Source organism: Lineus longissimus, chromosome 2 (genome assembly GCF_910592395.1).
Source record: "Lineus longissimus chromosome 2, tnLinLong1.2, whole genome shotgun sequence".
In the NCBI taxonomy this organism is placed as follows: Eukaryota; Metazoa; Nemertea; class Pilidiophora; order Heteronemertea; family Lineidae; genus Lineus; species Lineus longissimus.
In genome coordinates this window covers 8,819,590-8,824,965 of record NC_088309.1, presented here as the reverse complement: position 1 = coordinate 8,824,965, position 5,376 = coordinate 8,819,590, and the positions used below count along the sequence as shown (strand labels likewise).

Sequence of the window (5,376 nt, the reverse complement as noted above, 5' to 3'; positions counted from 1 at the left end):
TATTCGCCTCAGCAGCTGGAGTTGGATCAGACCAATCTTGAAAGGGGTGGATGCTTAGTTGCATACGCTTCATTGGCGTTGTTGCGCCTATCCTTGTTAAGTGGTATGTTTGACAAAAATGAATTACATGTAGTGCGAGTGGTTGTCTCGCCAACCACCGCTCGGCTGGTGCATAAAGGTTGGTGCTGCCGTTTAGTTCAAAACCTCTGCCAGATGCCTCGGTTTCGGCGTACATTTTAGCTTCATCCTTGCAGTGTTTGGTGAGACAACCAATACCTCCAGTATCAAGTTCTTAAACCATATGCTAACCCAGAAACAATTTACGAATCAAAAAGGTTGGAGTTTTGATTTACCCCAATTGCTGTACACAAGCAAGAAAGTTAATGACATCAGTGTTTCGATGGGCAAAAACGAATCACGTTTCCAATGATGTCAGTTGACAATGAATATTTGATGGAGTTGTCAAGTCATTTCTGCGAGCCATGTCAATTGGTCTCTCGTTCCATCAGTAATGACTCCTGCAGGAGGTCAGCTGTACTTGTCAGTGTGGTGATGTCACCTATTTCATTGTCCTGGCTTAGACACAAGGTACCATGGATACAAGGAAACTTAGTTTGTCTCATTTAGAGCCGTTCTTGTCATTCTATGGTGGTGCCGATCCCACATCTAAGTACAAAAAATAAGCAATATTGCATTTGTATGTCGACTAATTAACTACAACCATGAAGTATCCTTAACAAAAGAAAGATGATTTGAATATTCTGTTATGAAATTGGAGTTCATTCACACGAGCTGTCATCTTGCCAAGTTTGTTTGACTTCTTACTCATCAGAAGAGGCAGAATGACAGTTTTTAGGTTGTGATTGTCAAATAAGCTACTCTAGGTTCAATGATATAAGACGGGTTCATTTATTAATGAGAAATCAAACAAAGGCTGAGCATTTCAGAATAAATCTGGTTTGGCCTCTGATGATTTTGGAAGCGCCTTCGAATAGAAGCTAATTGACAGACAACTTAAGTGTTTGAATAAATACTTCAATATGACAATGCACCTCTCGAGAAAGAAGAGCATATGAGTTCATTCATGATGTCATTCTCAGGCTGCTTTATCGAAGTGATGAATCGGCTAAAATATTTATAAGAAAGTGGAATATAAATGAGCTCTTGCTTTCCTGACCCCCCCCCCCCCTGCCCCCAAATCATCCTATCATCCATTACTTACTAGTACTGGTAAAATTCCAGTAGATTTTGGCAGTGGTCGCCAAATGCAGACTTGCTGATTTATCAGTGCCTCATCTGCTTCAGTAGAGAGATAGTTTTTGCCATGCCTTGGGTGTTTTTCATTGGTCGATAATAGGAAAATCAGCTGCACACAAATGTAATTTCGTAGGCAATTGAATATCAATGCCGTGTGACCTTAGGCTAACTCTAAATCAATTAACGTCCATCTCTCGTTTTTGCCGAAGAGGTACCAAATCAAATCAAGAAGTAGACTTTTTATCGTGTGTTTATTGTAGTCACAAGGGCACCTGAGTGTCTTATTTGCACCTGTCGAGCTTAACCTTATTTTGTCACATTTCATTGTCTGCCGTGAATGCAGAAGAAGTGGAATCCATACAAGTGCATTTTAAATATATCGCAGTCAGTCGGTGCAGTAACCGACAGGTAATGATGATGGGTTTATTCACTGTATTGTTGTCCTCAACCCGGGATATTTATCAATCACGGGAATGTGATTAATGCATCATGCCGTGTCACAGCATCACATCTAGTAATCGGTGATCTGAAACTAATTAAAGTGGTTGGGAAGATAATGGATCATTCGATGGCTGGGACTCTTGGTGGTGGGACTGGGACTCTTGGTGGTGGGACGTCCTGATGGATTACGATCCTCAAAGTAAAACTTGGCTCATGTTATACTCCCAGGTAAGAAACATAAAAACTGGCATTCAGTTAGCCTGCTGAGTCAGAGTTGATTTCAAAAATGCCTTCTTAGTTTTAAAGAAGGTTGGAAAATATGGATGCTCCCACCAAGTATCCACCCCCTGTATCATTGCTTGAGTAGGTGCCAGCTTTTCATGGAGGGAACTTTAGTGAACTTGGCTGGAATATGAACTTCCTCAAAGAGATGAATTTACAGATAGTAATGTTGCTCATGCGCAGCGGGCTTCAAAGCAAATAGAACATTGCCCAAAGCAAATGTTCCATTTGTCAGAACTTCTAACCAATTTCACCTGAAAGTCCATCCCTTGAAAATCAATGGGCTTTTAGAGCAGCTGGCAGTCAAGGGAACAGGATCAATTTACACAAACCCCCTTGAGTACCAGGGATAAAGGGAGCATTTACCTCAAGTCTGCTATCATATCATGTAGACCAGTCATAGCCAGGCAGGCAATATTGGCAGATATGTTAGGTTTGATGGCCAAAGCAAATCCAAAGGATTTTGTGGTCTTACATGAGCCATTAACAAAATTCATATCATGAGGTGATGTTTGTTGGAAATGTACATTGTAATTTATCGTGGGGTGCTCGTAATGTTGGATAATACCTAGAATCAGCCAAGTCATTGGCTCTGAAATGCCAATGGAAAAGATACAGTGGTGCATTACTATGACCGATGTAGACATGACATGCTCTAAGTTCAGATGAGTAAAACCAATAGGACATCTCCCTCTGGAGCCTGTAGCCACAACAGCTGTCATATCTTAGGTACTAGACCTGAATATTACTTCCAGTTGGTCCCCAGTGCATAAGGTGGACGAATCCTTCATGTCATCCTCAGCCCCAATGACACCAACTCTTACTCATAATCCTACTCCACTTTCAACCAAGACTACCAGTTCAAAGAACAGGGATATTATTACCCATCTTCTTGTTATTACAGACAACAGATCCAATTCAAAAATAAATTCAATTTTCATAAGACGTTCTCAAAAGATGCCAATTAAGTTCATTGCTATTGGCATTTCCCAGAAGAGCAATGGCATGACGTGTTCAGCTTGAGTATTCCTGGTAGAGGGAATTCAAAATGACAGCTGCCTGACAGCTCTTTGGTTGTGAGTTTCATTCTTGCACTGAACAAACTTCATAAGCGTGCAGTGCTATACATGCCGGGACAAGAGTCTGTGTTGTTTATACCACTTGGTACCAGGGTTGTCTATACCATTTCTTGTCTATCCAAGAGTCGAACCTGTGACCTCCTGATTGTGAGCCTGACGCTCCAACCACTACACCAATGGTCACCAGTCTGGTAAAGTACCAATCGTTCTACCAGCACACTTGTGCACCTAGCATTGCTTGCATCCCTACTCGACTAGTCATTGCTTAAGCATGAAAGAGATTCTTCGTTCAACCCATCCGAGACGTTACATAGGTAACGTTTCCCCCGCAGAGGGATCCATTACGAGTATGGGTATCTCCCAGCAGGCTCACTGTTGTTCTTGCTGGGTTGGGTATGCTCAATGGCAGCTTAGAAAAACTGAAATGGTAATTGCTCTTTGTCTTGGCAAATCATAAACGAACATGATCAAACGTGAATACTGTAGTGTTATTACTGTAAACCAGGAAATCCTCCCATTTGTGTTGATTTTGGGGTTTTCCTGACTATCAAAATTTTCAAAAAAGAAAAATGGAAATGGTATTGCAGCATCCGGTTGTGCCTATGAGTCTGAATATGGTAACTTCCTCTGGTCTGCCATTGTCAGTTGATGATAGTTGGTAATGGTATGCTGTTTTTTGCTTCCTTGGCTTCTTGAATGCTGCTTTGATCGTACGTTTGGTTTCCTTAGAATGAAGTAAAGTTGTCTTGCTCAAGATCTCCTTTTTTTGTCAGTTCTTTCATTTCTTTTTGTCAGCTTTTCATTTCTCTCTCAGTATTTCTGCGACTAAGGATGATCTGATGTGGTGGAGCTGCTCGTTGTTTTGGTTTGATTGACATGTTATTTTCAAATCTAATCCTCATATCACACTTGAAGGTGAAAAAAATCCCATCTCACTTTCTGGAGTTGACATCGGTAACCATTGGATTCCAATATTTAGTTGTTGACTAATGAGGAAATGATATCAGAAGGTTAGACAGATGGGTAGATGTGAGATAATCAGTCTTATTGCCTTGAGGTGTGATATGGCAGTAGATTTAAAAGAACTCTTTTAAAGGTAAAGATTATAATATCAACAAAGAAAGTGCTGTGTTTTTATGAGAGTCTAAATGGTACCCCTTGAAAACTCATCTTTAATGGTGAACCTGCCATAGAATTACTGAAGACTCTCTCAGTATACAATGACAGCCTAAAAGACTGAAGATCCACGTTATATCCTATAACGCTAAGACTTCAAAAGTGGCATCATCATCAATAACTATGGCCAGTCTCTGGTCTAATTTGATCATTTGACACCATTCATCTAACACACAAAATGAGAAAATGCTAAAGGATTTGTCACTTCTGAAGCTCTCCAAAAGAAACTGCAAATTTCATCTTGTATCTGCGTAAGTGGTGGACATACTTAATCACTGTCATGTTCTATGCAGTACTCTTTGCTAAATTGGTTATCTGAACAACAGCCAAGCAATTGTCCATCTTTTAGGGCGATTTGGATGTTATAAATGCAGAAGCAATCTCACTGGAAATTTGGAGAATTTGACACTGTAATACCCTGTAATGCGGTATTTTAGGATTGGAAATTGAAGGTCAGATTCAGCATTTTCCTCAATTGGAGAGTTGCCAAATCACTTTTGTCATCAATTAAAATATTTAGCTGAGAGATGAGTGTCCCCTCGTTTATCAGCTATCATTCCTAACCGGAACAAATCCACCTGGGGGTGGCGAAACCAAGGGGTTAACGGTGTTCAATTTATCATCATCTTCAATCATAGCAGGTGTCACTATGACTCTAGGTGGTTTTGCTCACCACTGATATGTACCACAGTTGACTGCCTACTCATGTTTGCCAAATTGACAACCTTGGGCGGTAGTCTCACACGTGATGTTTATCTTTCACTATCACGTGATTCTGCCCCGTTTCATCCAAGCAGCCACACGTACATGTTAATTTTCCTTGGGTGAGTTGTGTGACAGATAATGATTAGGATATGACCAATCTTTACCAAATTGATTAAGAACTTTTGTTTGAGAAAGATAAGGCATGTGGTCTTGTTTACCTGTGGTGAAAAAAGAGTTGATCCAGTGAATCATAGTTGAAATTAAGGGATAATTTGGATTTAGACCATGACAAATATCAGCTTATCCTGATATGACATTATGGTTCTAACTGTCCTTACACCAAAACAAAGAGAATGGGACTTGTCATCTTTCTTTGTAAATATTTGAGCCAGGCTTCTGTAATGCTTCTGGGATTATTCCTCTTTACAGATCGACA

At 40.3% G+C, this 5,376-nt stretch overlaps 1 protein-coding gene across 3 annotated transcripts in view; it reads left to right on the top strand.

The window, feature by feature from the left end:
* Positions 1-5,376, top strand: part of LOC135482527 (protein MTO1 homolog, mitochondrial-like) — a 41,916-nt gene that overhangs the window by 31,575 nt on the left and 4,965 nt on the right. The window lies entirely within an intron of this gene.